This window comes from Dipodomys merriami, unplaced genomic scaffold, assembly GCF_024711535.1.
Source record: "Dipodomys merriami isolate MVZ:Mamm:240054 unplaced genomic scaffold, mDipMer1.0.p SCAF_1160, whole genome shotgun sequence".
Lineage (NCBI taxonomy): Eukaryota > Metazoa > Chordata > Mammalia > Rodentia > Heteromyidae > Dipodomys > Dipodomys merriami.
In genome coordinates, this window is record NW_027202450.1 from 164557 (window position 1) to 181336 (window position 16780).

Consider the following 16780-nt stretch of genomic DNA (forward strand, 5'->3'; position numbering starts at 1 on the left):
TATGTGTACAATGCATCTCGATCTGTGTCAGCCCTTCAACATCTTCACCCCCACTTCAATCTTTATATCTCCCTTATATTTCTCAATCCTGTGGTAAATAAAATAAATTCATGTATTTTCCCCTCTTCCCCCTTCATTCTTTTTCCTCTCTTTCCTTAGCCCCACACTAACCTCTTACAAGTGCCCATTTCCTGGTGCTTATTTTGTTGGACTTTGACTTATGTTTTTAAGACTCTCCATAGAGAGTCTAAAAAGTATAGCTCTTTTCAGTTCCTAGCTTCAGTCACCCTAATTCATTACTTCTTGGGGAATGACAGGTTAGTCTTCCCTCACACAACCACACTGTTGCCATAAGAACTAAACTGTGTGCCAGGGCATCCAAGATTAGAGTAGGAGTGCAAGTTCTGAATACTTGTCTCATCAGACCTGGCCGTGTTGTAGGTGCTAGTTTCTTCTCGGTAATACTGATTTGCTTGGGGAGTATCAAATCATAAGCCAGAGCAGGACAGTTAACAGTGAACAGTTAACGTCCTAATAAGGAACAGATACCCACAAGCTACCCCAATGGTGAACTTAGCATATTTTTAAAATTGTATTATCTTAGAGGCATGCTAAACATCTTCCCTCTTTCCTTTCACTTTTTATAATAATAAAGTCAAAGAAGCTGCTATTAAGGTTTCTTCTTATATGAGTTTTCTAGGGAGATGACAGAAATGATCACAGAGGAGATGGCATGAACAGCAAAAAGTTGTATCCTCACAGCTGCAAAAAGTTATAAGTCCAAGATCAAAGTAAAAGGGAAATCTCAACTAGTATACTTCCTTAGAAAGGCAAAAGTAAAGTTCAGCAAAATAAAGCACCAGGATTCAGATACTCAAAAGGAATGGGGTGGAGTCAAGAAAAAAAGGGTCAAAAGAGTGGGAGAGGGCTGGGTGAGACTATTGAAAGGGGTGACATTGATCAAGGTATATTATAGTCATAAACTGCTTTGTTGAATGTCAACTACTACAGGTAATAATATAAAACAATTAAAATACATCTGTAAGCACAAAAAGAAAATTCCATTCTAACACAATAAAAAATAAATTTAGTACTGGTAAGGTTGGTTTCTTCTAAGCCCTCTCTCTTTGGCTTTCAGGTGCCCATAGTTTCCCTGTGACTTACATGGTCTTTTCTCTGTGTGTGTCTTCATCTATTCTTATAAGAGCAACAATTGTATTAGACTAGGGCTCATTGCAATTTAATTATCTCTATTGCCAAATATAAATGCATTCTGCGGTACCAGGGGTCAGTATTTCAGCATGAGAATTTTAGGGAAATGAATTTCTTCCAAGATCACCTCTGCTGAATATCACCTAGATTACACAGTCACATATTTAGTAAATGTTAGACTCAATCTAACTATGATCATCATACCACCTGCAAAATGCTTGTTATTCATTGTGATTACTCTTAGAAAACTTTTACCTTATAAACTGTTCTGGTTGGTCCATATAATATTATGTTATTTGACTTTTAATACTGGTTGCTTGGTTTGGTTCAGTTGATTTTATGTGACAAAGCCTTTTCCAGTTCCTGGGACATAACTGTGGAAAAGGTTTCTCCATACTAATATACAGGTTGACATTTATGAAGAATTCCAAACCTCTCTTACAATATTGAAATGAATGAGCTTTTCAAAGATGCCATGGTTACAACTTAAGTGCGTTTGTAGAACAAGTGAAAAAATTTCAGTAAAGTGTATTCTAATAATACACCTTCTAATACACATTCTAATAATAATTGCCTATGTTATCTGTTAGGCTGAATAGTTGAAACTGTACATATCTGTATTATATTTAAAAAAACTGTCACTTTTTCCCCAGAATAAAATTATATATTCTATTTTATGACTGGAATTGAAAAATCACCCCAGGGAATGGGTAGAGAAGGTGCATAAGAGTTTTGTTAAGATTTGTATTTAAAATTAAAAAGCAGATTTTTTTAACGTGGTTACCAATGGACTGGAACAGAGCATGCTGAGTAAAAGATTAGTTCAAATACACAGATTTTCCAGACTTTACATTATTCCCCAAATTCAATTACAAATCTAAATTGCAACTTTAATTTTTAATAATCACTTGGATCTGCGTTTCGTTTGCTTGTTGATTTTGGTTTGTTTTGGACTCCTTTGCTTCCTCCTGTCTCATAAAGAGTGTCTCCAGGAGATGTCAGTTTTGCTATCACCATGCCACCATTCCTACTTTCCACACTGCTTTTAACATAACATCTTACATAACATACTACAAAATGTACAATCTTAGGTGCAGAATGTACATTTTTTGTACAGACATAAAACTGCAGAATTTGTGGCTGGAACAGGGCAGCAAACCCAGGGTATAATTAATTAAAGAATAATAATCCATTCAATGATTTATCTAAAAAATTAATTCCATGGTCAAATATATTTGAGAGATCTTTCAGAATATATACAAAATTCATTGCATACAAAACTAACCACAGCCATAAAAAGTCTAAAATTTCCATTGCAAATAAAGCCCACTTTGGCTTTCATCTTTCTTAGAATTTTTAATGAACATACACTTGATAATATTATCAAGTCACAGATTCCAGGGAATTGCAGAGTATTGGAGGGAGAAAGAAGAAAAGGTTCCAGCTCTCATATATCTAACAGAAGGGAATAGGTGTGCAATCATCACACAGCGTGTGGACATGTGTATAAACTGCTATGTTTGTGAATGTGAAGATGACCTTAGTTCTTCTTCCTTGGGTGTCTGGAAAAGGGCAGTTCATGTGTTACAGTTGCCTGTAGACAGAGTTAATTTCACATGCAAAACACCTAATAATTTTTTGCAAAATTAATATATGATCATATATCTGAAGCCTAAGGCTTAGATGATTTTTCTTCAAAATTTAGTATTCCAAAGTTTTAATTTTTCAACTGTCTCTGAGAAATTTAGGACTGAATGGCTGTTGAGAGACAAAACAAAAGTAGACCTCATTTTTATTCTCTCATCTAGGATACATCTCTCAAATAAAATTGTATAGGACTAAAATTTACAATGCCAGCAGTTTGAAGCAAATGCAATAGCATTTTAAAGTAGCATTGCAAGATTTATTTTCACATACTTAAAATTTAATACCTCTTCAGAGAATTCTGGAATTGGAAAATGTTTACTTTAGGAACACTCAACTATGTGTTGGTTCAACACTAAACCATGAATTCATGAAGCATACTTAACATGTGGCTCTTAGAATCTGCTTTGTAAATTCAGTTTTCACATAATACAAGGGTAAAAACACACACACACACACACACACACACACACACAACAGTCCTTGGTTATGAAGATTGTGTACAAAAATGGCCTTACAGAAATATAAAACATAGATAACCATCACATTCTACATAAAGTCACAATTTCAGAGGTCTACTTCCACTTGATTTACTCGCCAATAAAATGTCTCTTCCTGAAAAGAATCCTCAGTAGAAGTGACATTGGTATCTAAGCTTTTGGAATTTAGCTAGAAGATTGGATTTTAAATTTTACTTGGTTTTAATTAATTTAAATTCAGGGCAACACATTGCTTTTGGCTATCATACTGCCCAATACCAGTCTGTCTCGCCTTTCTAACACATAAGCAGAGATATAGTTAATGTTTCTGTGGTCAACGTAGTAGTGTCCTCTTCAGATGCTATCAGGTGATGTTTCATCTGACTAGGGAGCTTGCCATGGTTTCTGTGATGTTTAGTGGCAGAGATCCTCCGGATTTAAAAATTTTCAGTGTTGCTTTTAAGTACAGAAAATTACATCACTCAATATGATGTCATGCTTGGAGATGCTTATCTTCAATGCCTAGTTGCAAAAGGGACAACAAGACTTGGCCATGATGGTGGCATGTGGCTCATGCCTGTAATTCAAGTTTTTCAAGAAGCTGAGATCTGAGGATGGCAATTCAAAGCAAGCCTGAGAAGGAAATTCCATGAAATGGTCATCTCCAATTAACCCCTAGAAAACCTGAAGTGGTTCTGTAGCTCAGTGACTGCTAGCCTTGAATGAAAAAGCTCAGTGAGAGTGCCCAGGCTGTGAGCTCAAGCCCCAAATTAAAAAAAATAAAAGAAGACTTGACCTTATTATGAGAGGAATATTGACTCATGTATGTAACCTTAGCCACTGAGAAGCTTTCAATCTGGAAGATCATGGTTCAATATCAGTCTAGGCATAAAAACCACTAGACTCCAAGACCAAAATATAACTAACAACAACAAACAAAAGAGGTTATAGAAGTTTAACTCCTTCAGGAGAATGATGACCTAGCCAGTGAGAAGAGCTGAGTTCAAATTCCATTCCAGTGACATATAAAAGTATTAATAATGGGCTGGGAAGGTGGCTCAGTGGTAGAGTTCTTGCCTTGCATGCATGAAGCCCTGGGTTGGATTCCTCAGCACCACATAAGCAGAAAATAGCTGGAAATGGCACTGTGGCTCAAGTGGTAGGGCCTAGCCTTGAGCTGAAGAGCTGAGGGACAGTGCCTAGGCCCAGAGTTCAGCCCCCACAACCAACAACAACAACAAAAAAGTATTAATATAAAGGACTGGGCGTTTGGCCCACTAATGGTCCTATCTGTTAGATCACAAATTCACTTGTGTTTGGATCACTTTTCTTCTTCCTCATCGAGCAAGGTATGTTCCTAACAGAGAGCTATGTCCTCTGTTTCCTGCAAATGTTAAGGTCCAATAGAAGTCCTATAAACCAAATCCACTCTCACAACTTGCACCTGGAGATGTCAGCCAAGTTTACTTTCTAAAAAAACAAAACAAAACAAAACTTGTGTCTCTTTAAAATACAAAGTATGGAAAAAATTAGAGATGACAATTTATCCTGTGTGACAGTTTATATGAATTAATTGGTCACAATAGAAAATACACATGTATTATTTTATTTAAAAAGGAAACATACAATTAGGGGAAAGGGAAGATTTATCAACTTTACACATCTTTGGTTGGAACTGAAACTATCAGTATCTGTGTATATATAGAGAGCACTGTATTTGTACTACCTATGCAATTCTGGGGCATTGCACTCTTGCTTGTGTTTTTGGCTCAACCTGGCACTATACTACATGAGCCATACCTTCACTTCCAGCAAGTTTCTGGTTACTTGGAAATAAGAACATCAGTGATTTCTCTTCTTAGGCTAACTCCTATGTCTCGGCCTCCTGAGTAGTTACTATTATTACAAATGTGATGCACCAGTGCTTAGTTTTACAGCTTTCTGTCTTCCAGCATCTATTTCCCAGACCTCTTCCCTAGCTTTGTCAACTGAAATGACTTAAACAGTGATAGTTCAGCACTGGTCGATAGACTCAGCAATTACATATTTATTTCTAAATAACTTTCTCAACTGAAATAGTACTAATTCTCTTCTATTTACAAATGAAAAGAATTAGTAATATTTAAAGTAATAAATTGTTCTTGATATAAAACAGAACAAAGATAAATGCACAAACAGAGGAAGCAAATCTTTTACTTACAGTACTATGATCTTTAATAATATTTTAAAAGAACTGGGTTTAGAAAATTTATATCTGGAAACCAACCTAGTAATGAATGACTTAGGCAAGAATCATTAATGATTGTTAAAACTAGTGGGTAAAGTTTGGAAAAATAGAATACCTATACAGTCTCAAGATATAGCTTCCCATATTATTTATGAAATGGAGAGGAAATAAACTATTGTCGAAACGTGTCACATTCCATGTTAAATAACTAAATATTAGCAGTGTCAGGACTGACATCTCCTGATACAATGACTTGAGAAGAAAAAAATGTAACTATGAAATATTTCTGCTAAAGAAAAATATGTAATCTGAATTAATTAGAGAGAAACACCAAATAAACCAGAATTGGGAGATATTTCACCAAGGAAATGATATGTACTCTTGAAAAAATGTGAAGACATAAAACCCAATTCTGGATCAAGGAACTGATCCAGATTACAGAATATCAAGATGCAATGAAGCAGCCATGCTCACAGAATGCCTCTGGATTAGGAGTAAAAGCACCTGTAAAATTCATTTTTGCAACTAATGAAATTTGTACACCATGATGAAAACCTATTTTTGTATTAGTATTAAGTTTCCTGACACCTATGGCTTTATTGTAACATTATCTGTGACTCTATCTGTCCTTACATATTACAGACTGAAATTTTCAGAAAAAAAGAGGAAGGATAGCTATCACTCAGTGTCAAACAATGCATACACATGTACATTAAATGGTACTTGAATATTTTGAATACAGTTAAGAACAAATTTACTCAGGTTTGAACTCAGGTCTCATGCATGGTTGCACTCTCTTTTGATCCATGAGCTCACCTCAGCATATGTAGTCTTCCTTCTTTCTTTTTCTTTCTTTCTTTCTTTTTTTGTCAGTTGTGTGACCTGAACTCTGGTCCTGGGCACTGTCCCTGAGCTCTTCAGCAAAAGGCTAACACTCTACTACTTGAGCCATAGCACAATTTCCAACTTTTTCTGCTTATGTGATGCTGAGGAATTGAAACCAGGGCCTCATGCATGCAAAGCAAGCACTCTACAACTGAGCCACCTTCCCAGAGGACAAATTGTAATGCTGATGGAACAAACACAAACAACTGATGAATCTGGGTAAATGCTATGAGAAAGCTTTGCACTACTCTTGCAATTTATCTTCACACTTAACCTCAAAATTTCAAATAAAGGGATCCAAATAGGGAAAATGAAATAAAACTCTCCCTCTTTGCAGATGACATAAATGTACATTGAAAGAACCCCATTGACTCCACTCTCAAGTTACTCGAGCAGATACAAAATTTTGACAAAGTAGCAGGGTATAAAATTAACCTTCAAAAATCAATGGCTTTTCTGTATGTTAATAACTAGAAAAGCAAGGCTGAAATCAGGAAAGTAACTCTTTGTAATAGCCCCACAAATATTAAAATACCTAGGAGTTAACTTAACTAAATAAGTGAAGGACCGTTATGACAAAAACTTTAAAATCTCGAAAAAAGAAATTACAGTAGAACTTAGGAAGTGGAAAAACCTCCCATGCTCCTGGATTGGAAGGATCATCATTGTGAAAATGGCAATACTTCCCAAGGCTATCTACAAATTCAATGTGATACCTATCATTATTCCAACCTCATTCTTCAAGGAAATAGAAGAAGCAACCCAAAAATTTATATGGAACAATAAAAGATGCCAAATAGCAAAAACAATCCTTAGCAGAAAGAACAGGAAGGAATACCAATAACAAATTTCAAATTCTACTACAAAGCCATAGTAATCAAAACAGCTTGGTACTGGCACATGAACAGACCCCAGGACCAATGCAATAGAACTGAAGATTCAGAAATTAATCCACAGACCTACAGCCACCTAATCGATAAGGGAGCTAAAAAATAGAATGGAAGAAAGACAGCCTCTTCATTACATGGTGCTGGCAAACTTGGTTAAACACCTGTAGAAAACTAAAGCTAGATCCTTATATAACACACTGCACCAGAATCAACTCCAAATGGCTCAAAGACCTCAGAGTCAAAGCAGACACCCTGAAAATATTACAGAAAGGAATAGGAGAAACCCTAGGTCTTCTTGGAACAGGCCAAAATTTTCTTAATAAAGACTCAGAAACACAACAAATCAAAAAAAAGATTGCCCAAACAGGATTGCATTAAACTGCAAATCTTGTACTGCAAAGCTTCTGCACGACAAAGGACATAGCTAGCAAGATCAATAGAAAGCCCATAAATTGGGAGAAGATCTTCACTAGCCATAAAACAGACAAGGGCCTCATATCAAAATATAATTAGAACTCAAAAAATCAAATCCCCCAACAACAAAGCCACAAAGAAACAACCGCCTGATTAATACGTGGACTAAAGACCTAAAGACAGAATTCTCTGAAGAGGAAATAAAAATGGCCAATAGACACATGAAGAACTGTTCAATTTTTCTGGCCATAAAAGAAATGCAAATCAAAATAACATTGAGATTCCATCCCATCCCAGTTAGAATGGGTATAATCAAGAAATCTAATAACAACAGATGTTGGAGGGAATGTGACCAAAAGGAACCCTACTTCCTTGTTGTTCGGAATGTAAACTTGTTCAGCCACTTTGGACAACAGTATGGAAGTTCCTCAAAAGACTCAGCATAGACCTCCCCTATGACCCAATAATCCTACTTTTGGCCATTTACCCAAAGTATCACAAACTAGGCTATACTAAAGCTACCAGCATAACTATGTGTATTACAGCATTATTCACTATAGCTAAGATATGGAACCAACCAAGATGCCCCTCAATAGATGAATGGATCAAGAAAATGTGGTGTGTTTGTGTGTGTGTGTGTGTGTGTGTGTGTGTGTGTGTGTGTGTGTGTGTGTGTGTGTGTGTGAATTTTATGCCTTCATCAGAAGGGATAATATGATCCCATTAGTTATGAAATGGAAAAACTTGGAAAACTTACAATAAGTATAGTAAGCCAGTCCCAAAGAAACATAGGTCCCATGGTTTCCCTCATTTGTAATAACTAGCATATGTCTAGGAAAATCTTACCAAACAAGCAGAAAACCTCAAAAGCTATGCACATATGACTGCATGAGATTATGCTAAGGGAAAAACAAACGATGGGGTAATAATGCTTAATAGGAAATATACTCATTACCTTACTCATGTAACTATAACCCCTCTCTATGGGAACTTTACAATAAAAATAAATACAATAAAAATACAATAAAATACATACAATACATACAAATACACACAAAATACATACAATAAAAATGAAAAATTCAAAATTGCAAAAATTAAACTAAAAAATTTCTTATTTCTACCAGTATTGTTGAGAAATACAAGAAGTTCCAGTATACATTCTTTTGTGACTCTTCTCTCTGTGTCTGTTTCTCTACATATACATACTCACATAAATATTATAATATAATGTACATATAATATATACATATCTAATTATGTTACATATATTATTTATGTGTTATATATTTATATATTGTATATATTTTAAATAAAACATAGTACATACATTATATTGAATGGTAAATACAAATAATACTATGGTTTAGCATTGTTCTAGTTATACAAACTGAAATGATTTTATGCAAATTTTTGGGAAAAATTCAGAAGACCTGATTGTTAATGAAATGCAATAATAGGGGTTGTTATTAACTTGAGGGCTTACAAGGGGATTGCTATTGTCTTTATGTTGTTTTACCATTTGATTAGTGAATATAAAAATAACATATGGAATTTTGTCATTTTATACTTGCATATTAGTCATGCCTGCAATATTTTCTGTAGGATTTTTAAGATTATCAAGAGAAAAATCCCACATTACAGATAAGAAGCCCTCAACATTGTAGATTTGGACACATGAAAATTGAGTGGGAGGATGAAATATGTTGATCAACAGACTTTTTGATTCCTCAGGTCTATTCCTATTCTTTAGATTATTTTATGGATATTTCCTCATTTATTTCCAAGACCCATGAATTGTACTCATTATTAAAGAACATTGTGAGTCTTTGAGAAAGATAACTGCATTTTCCAACAATAAGTATAACTAGAGAAATGACAGATTTTAAATTTATTCCAACAAAATATCCTACATAATTTCATAGATGAACAAACTCAATTTTGTTAATATTGTTCCTTTTTTAAAATTAATTAATTGTTCTATTTATTCACTTTACAAAGTGTGGTTACTGTTCGTGATAGACGTGCTCTCAGATTATGGTTACCACAAATAGTTCAATCAAATTTTTGATGCTATAATTGGTACAGTTTATAGGTTTAGATTTTTCTATCTGTATTTTATATTTTTCCTTGAATGCTGCCCACCAGCATATATTGAATGTAAAACGAAATCTCAACTTCTTCAGCATTAAATTTAAATTGTTGATTTGATATCAGATCACATTGTCTCCGTTATTTTCTTACCTCCCTTATTTAACTTGTATGATAAAGACAAAATCATATTGGTAGAATATGGCTAGAACACAAGTTAAACAACTCAGGATTCATTGGTAAATATTTTTAAGCAGATGGTTTTTATTATTATCAGAATTCACTACATATTTATGTAGAACTCTGATAGTAAAATCTCATTATTGGCCACTTGTTTAAAGTAAAGATTTCCCAGCACAACAATAAAGAATATTTTGAATGACAAATGTATTAGGGAACACACTGATCTCTTAAGAACAATAACCACTCAAAATTGTTCTCCATAGGCTATAATCTTAGGTATGTCAATGATCAACAGGAAGTTTCCTTGCAGAGAAAGATGAAATTTTTGTTAACAAAACTGGCTTTGAACTTATATAACTCATATTTTTCATACTTGATACTTAAATTTATGAAATTTTTTGGTGCTTAATAATCCTCTTTACGGTTTCTAACAGTCAAGTGGAAATATATATTTCATGCACATCTAAGGTTTTAAAACACATGCCAAGAAACACAAGTCAGAGAGAGTGAAATGGAAAGAACGCAGGCACAATTTATTTTTCCCCAAACAAGTGTCAAGGCATTTCATGTTGTGAATATCAAACATATTGCTTTGACAACTAGACACATATTTATATTTTCTGCTGTTCTAGTCAGGGCATAGTTCAACATTGTCTCAGTTGATTTAGTACTAACTCATGTCAGTCTTTAGACATTTGTCCTGGTAACTGGACCAGGAACTCCTGGTGAAGACTTGTCACAAATTACAGTGATGCTCTTTATTCTTTGAATGGTTTTGGTTGGCAGGGGTAATATGGAATGAGAAGTAGATAAACAACACACATCCACTGAATTGTAACACTGGGAATATTAAGTAAACTGTGTTGTTTGATACACTTCACTAGAGTAAAACAACTGAGAAGTCATTCTTCTGCAGAATTTCAACCAAAGGATAAAAAGATTCATAAGAGCACAGAATGGTTCATAGACACAAAGCTTCAAATCTATACGAATTTCAGTAAATAAAGTATAAGGACATTTCAACACCAAATCAAATGGAAAGAAATAGCTTTGATTTTGATTTATTTGCCAGGCAGTTACTTGCTGGTAGCACTAAAATTAACATCATAACCAGCATAAAATTTGTAAGAAAAATGAAGAATGGTTTTCTATTACATATTTTAGCCCTACCAAAAGACTGTTCATTAAAGATAATTCTCATTTCTATTTCTCATTCTCTTATTTTTATATTTATACCACAACTCTCTAGCTTTCTTTGTGGTTTTAACATATGTAGCTAACGAATGATTTTAGAGAATATACAACTCCTTCTAGAAGTTACTGATAGTGTTATAGTTATGGTTTTACCGTAACTCACACACCATTTATTTGAGTGTCTGGCTAAGCTATTCAGTGCTTATATGCTTTAAGTTTGAGGATATACTTTTGGTATAGAAACACTTAAAACACATACACATATATACACACAGGTATGTATGCATGTATATGCAATGTTGAAACATACATTGGTATAGTTGAAACAGCAAAAGAAACTAAAGACATCCTCACAAAGGTGATCATCAAAGCTGTGTGCCTCCCATCTCCCTCACCGTCCATCAGGCTTAGACTCTGGAAAGGCATAGGAAGGAATCTCTACAACAAAGTTTACTAAATCAAAACATCTACTCACAATTGGCGGACCATGAAAGGTTAAACCCATTGTTCTCCACACTGTCATTTAAAAACAAATACTTTATTGACACTTGCCACCTTTGACATACTCTGCAGGGATTTCCACCCACCTCTGTATACTCTGCATGAGGTTGTAACCACTTTTTCTTCTTGTTACTCTGTCTCCTGCAGCCTATTTTGAATCACCCCCCTCTCACACAGTGCAAAACTTGATTCACTACCAAGTTGTGTGGTTCCTTCTTGCTCTACATAGTTAACAATAAGATGGTTTTTGTCAGTTACTGGGCTTGAACTCAAGGGCTGGGCACTGTCCTTCAGGTTTTTTTTTCTTGCTCAACACTAGCACTCTCCCACTTTGAATCAAGGCTCCACTTCCAATTTTCTAGTGGTTAGTGGCAATGGCTTCCAACTGCGATCCTCAGAGCTCAATCTCCTGAGTAGCTAGAATTACAGGCATGAGCCACCAGTGTACAGCTACAGCAAAATATTTTTTTGTATATTTGAGAAGTATCAAGGGATTAAGAAAATACATTAATGTGTCTGATGAACATAAAAGATTATTTTAGTTAAAAGAATTTCATATTATTTAATGTACATATATGAATGGAATCAAGAAACTTGGGTGGGGTGAAGATATGGGTAAAGGAGGGAAATGGTGGTATTGTCACAATGCATTGTACCCAGAGACGAAACGCTGATTTGACTCCTACTACTTAATGAAAATAAAGCTTTACATATGTATAGAATATCTCAAGGCATTCTTTTCTGAATTATGAGAAGATGGGTAATTTAGCAACAATTTACTCTCTGCTCTAATTCCATACTAACAAATAATTATGAGGGTATTAACAAGATGGGATATCATGTGGAGTTTCCTTTAGACAGCACAATCAACTTGCATTATATTCTGTGGAAATGAACACTGATATTCTCTTTTATGCAATTTATTTAATTTTTTATTATCTCTAAATAGTTATACAAAGGAGTTTCAATTAAGAATGCCAACTTATGAGTACAATGCAACTTGAAGAGATCGAAATATTTGGTTATGCTCCCTAGCAATAAACAACTGATACTGACACTGAATAAATATTCCATAAGACACATTTTGAGCTTAAACAGTGACAGCATGTGCACTATGTTTGAAGTGTTTTATTTCCAAGTTTTAGCTTGAAAATTTTGTATCACGAGAAAAGTCAGTCTTGATAATCTAAGGTTTATTATGGTCAGTGAGTAATTGGACTCAAAACTCTTTGAAGTGGTATATATACACAATGGAAATCTATGCCTCCATCAGAAAGAATGGCATTTCCCCACCTGTTAGGAAATCGAAAGCTTGGAAAAAATTGTATTAAGTGAAGTAAGCCAGGCCCAAAGAAACATAGGTCCCATTGTTTTCCTTATTTGCAATAACTAGTATATGTCTGAGACAAGCAGAAAAGGTCAGATAAGTTGATGAAATAAACCCTAAGATAAGTATTCAAAAGTTTTCTTTCTTTCTTGTAATTGTTTCTAACGTATTTATAAGATGATTTCTTTGTTGTTTTGTATATCCATCCCCCACAGTATAACCCCTGTTTTCATTGTATTTGATGTTGGTATAATTTGTGGAGGGGAAGGAAAAAAACAAATTCTTTAAACAGGGATACAGCTGGACCCATTGCAACAATGAGATGTACAAGTCGTTATGTCAAAAAACAAACTTTACAACTTTGTGGGGGGAGAGATGGTAAGGGGAAACAAAGGAGGAGACAACAATGCTTGATAAGAAATGTACTCATTACCTTGCTCATATAATTATAACCCCTCTGTACGGTATTTTCACAATAAAAAATAAATAAAAAAACTCTTTGAAGTGATGAGGCATTCTTAACTAAGTAAGGATGGGGATACAGGAAGTATCCATTTGTCATTTATGGTACAAATGTTTAATTGGTGCACCTTTTACATAGAAAATAGTAAATGGTAGTGTGAAATGTAAGATAATGTACAGAGAAAACAAAAATGTTAGTATTTTAATAGGCTGAACAATCTAAGTGGATCAAATAGACTAGGCATTACACCATTTGATTTACTTTGTTGATAGTGAAAACCAAATGATCCAGTTTAAAAATAACCCTTGGGACTTTCATTTGTTCTAATCATCTTCATTAGAACTTTGTTTCTCTAAAATTAATTACAGAAATAGAGTTCTTAATATTGTAAATCAAAATAGTTTTAAATTAAGTTCATCTAATAATTTAACTGACAGTATTGTAGTATAGGAAGTCAGTTAATTGGTTGATGTTAAAAAAACATTATTTATAGGTTTTATTCATAATCCACACCGTTCATTCTAGTTTATTCCTACCCCTAAGGTAAAAAATCTATGAAGTATTGGATTATATTTTTAAAGATCAATAAAACCATAAGACTTAAAGATATTGATAATATTTCAGAGAATATTGAGAATATTTGAATGAATCAAAGCCAGCAATATAAATCATGGTAGTTAGTCAGAACTTCTTCTATTCTAGGCCAAAAAATAGAATGAATTTTAGTTTTACCTTTTCTTTCTACTATATAAAACTACATGTGTAAGTAGGAAGTTTTCACTCCATCAACATTATATTTTTAATGTAAGTTTTCTTGTGAGATCTATACAAGAGAATTGAAGAACATAGTAGATATTACCATGTACTTCACTGGTATATAATCATTAGAATTAAGAAGCCCATCTAGTAATTTTTGCATAAATTTTTGCATAGTCATTCACTGTTGTTTAAGTATGTAGCCAATGTGATTACTCAATATTTTAGAAGTATTCCTTTACACATTCTAAATAAATAAGAGAAATAGTAAAACACCAATTGAAAATACCATATGAATAGTTGCAACAGACAGGAGCTATTGATAATTCTTCATATTCCTAGGGTAAAGTATGAGGAGAAACAGGATGCTCACAGCCTCATAGCATCTCTCAGGAGATACTTACTATTCCAAAGAAAAACAACACAGCAGGAAACCCAACCAACATCACAGTAATAGAAGGAATAAAGATAAGCATCATGAGGTGAGACATGCAAAATCTGTGGACCTATTGATATGCTATCAGTAGATCAGAAGATTTTCTTACTGCTCCTGACTCTATTCATTAGAAAGTTTCAGACATGCTCAATTGAGGGACCTTCTACAAAACATGTTAGCATTCAGATGTGCCGAAAGAATAAATGGGAAGAGAGAGGAGGAGGAAAGGGAAAAGGAAGGGAAAGGGAAAGAGAGGAATGAAGGGCAGAGGTTCGGAAAAGACTAGTAGCAAACTGGGGAGCTTTGAATAAAATCTGTAAATCTTTTATTACATTGATTGTGTGAATTTGATGATTTTAACATTCTTATTACAGGAGAATGGAAGATAAGTACCAAGAGTCTGTATATACCACATTTGTGAATTTTCAAATAAAAAGAAAAAAATCATCTTAAAAGTCCTTAAGACTTTGCTAAAATTTTGCTATGACTGAATTCTGCTTTTATAAAATAATCTGGGTCTGTAATGTAATGTCGGTGTCCTTGGCGCAGGCCGAAATTTTCTTAATAGAGACCGAGAAACACAACAAATCAAAGAAAGGTTGGACAAATGGGATTGCATTAAGCTACAGAGCTTCTGCATGGCAAAGGACATAGCTAGCAAGATCAATAGAAAGCCGACGGATTGGGAGAAGACCTTCACTAGCCATACAATAGACAAGGGTCTCATATCTAAAATATACTTGGAACTCAAAAAATTAATTCCCCCAACAACAAATCCTCCAAGAAACAACTGCCCAATAAATAAGTGGGCTAATGACTTAAAGAGAGACTTCTCTGAAGAAGAAAGAAGGATGGCCAATAGACACATGAAGAAACACTCAACCTCCCTAGCCATAAAAGAAATGCAAATCAAAACAACATTGAGATACCACCTCACCCCAGTTAGAATGGCAAAAATCAAAACTCTAACAACAACAGATGCTGGAGGGGATGTGGACAGAAGGGAACCTTACTTCATTGTTTGTGGGAGTGTAAACTTGTTCAACCACTTTGGAAAGTAGTATGGAGGTTCCTCAAAAGACTCCACATAGAGCTGCCCTATGACCCAGCAGTCCCACTTTTAGGCATTTACCCAAATGTTTACAAACAATACCCCCCTGTGTAAAGAGCATTTTTCTCAACCGAATTAAATGTACAGGGTATTTGTCAGTGATACAGCCATTGGACAGAAACTCAATGGTGCAGAGAGCTGCTCCAAAATCAGTCCTTTTCTCTTGGACACAAAATCCCGACTACCATGAAACAAAACAGCTTACTGAGACAAAGGATATGTGATACTAAGATTGTGGTCAGATGCTGCCAGAAACAGGAGGAATCAATAAGGCTCCTTCTCTTTGGGGAGACTTCTCTAGCATTTCCTTTGACAGCTTCCCTAGCCTTAGAAATGGCTGACATAGACTGTCATAGAGTTATTACAGCTGATTTAAGGCACTTTTGACATTTCACATGTATGTATTTGTTCATGTGTGCAATAAGATATTTGCTGTCTCTTTAAAAATGTGTAGTTGTGCAAATTTTGATTTTGTTATTTCTTGGTTAATTTAGCTAGCATCAACTTACAAATCACAACCCAAAAAGTCCAAGAACAAATTCACCAATATTCGGATAACCAGGTGTGGAAGGGTCTCCTCGAGGGTTCAGGTTCACCATGAAAATGTCATGTTTATAATTTTTTCCAAGCCAGTGAAGTAAGCCAGGCCCAAAGAAACATAGGTCCTATGGTTTCCCTTATTTGCAATATCTAGTATAGGTATGAGTCAAGCGGAAAAGGTCAGATAATGTGATGTTAGGAAAATGAACCCTTAAATATGTATTTTAATGTTTTCGTTTCTTTCATGCATGTGTTTCTAACGCATTTATAAGATTATTTCTTTGTTGCTCTGTATGTCCCTCCCCCACAGTGTAACCCCCGCTTTCACTATATTTGATGTCAGTATAACATGTGGAGGAGATGGGGACAAACAAGTCGTTTAAGGATTCAGGTGGACCTGTTGCAACAATGAGAAGTACAAAATGTC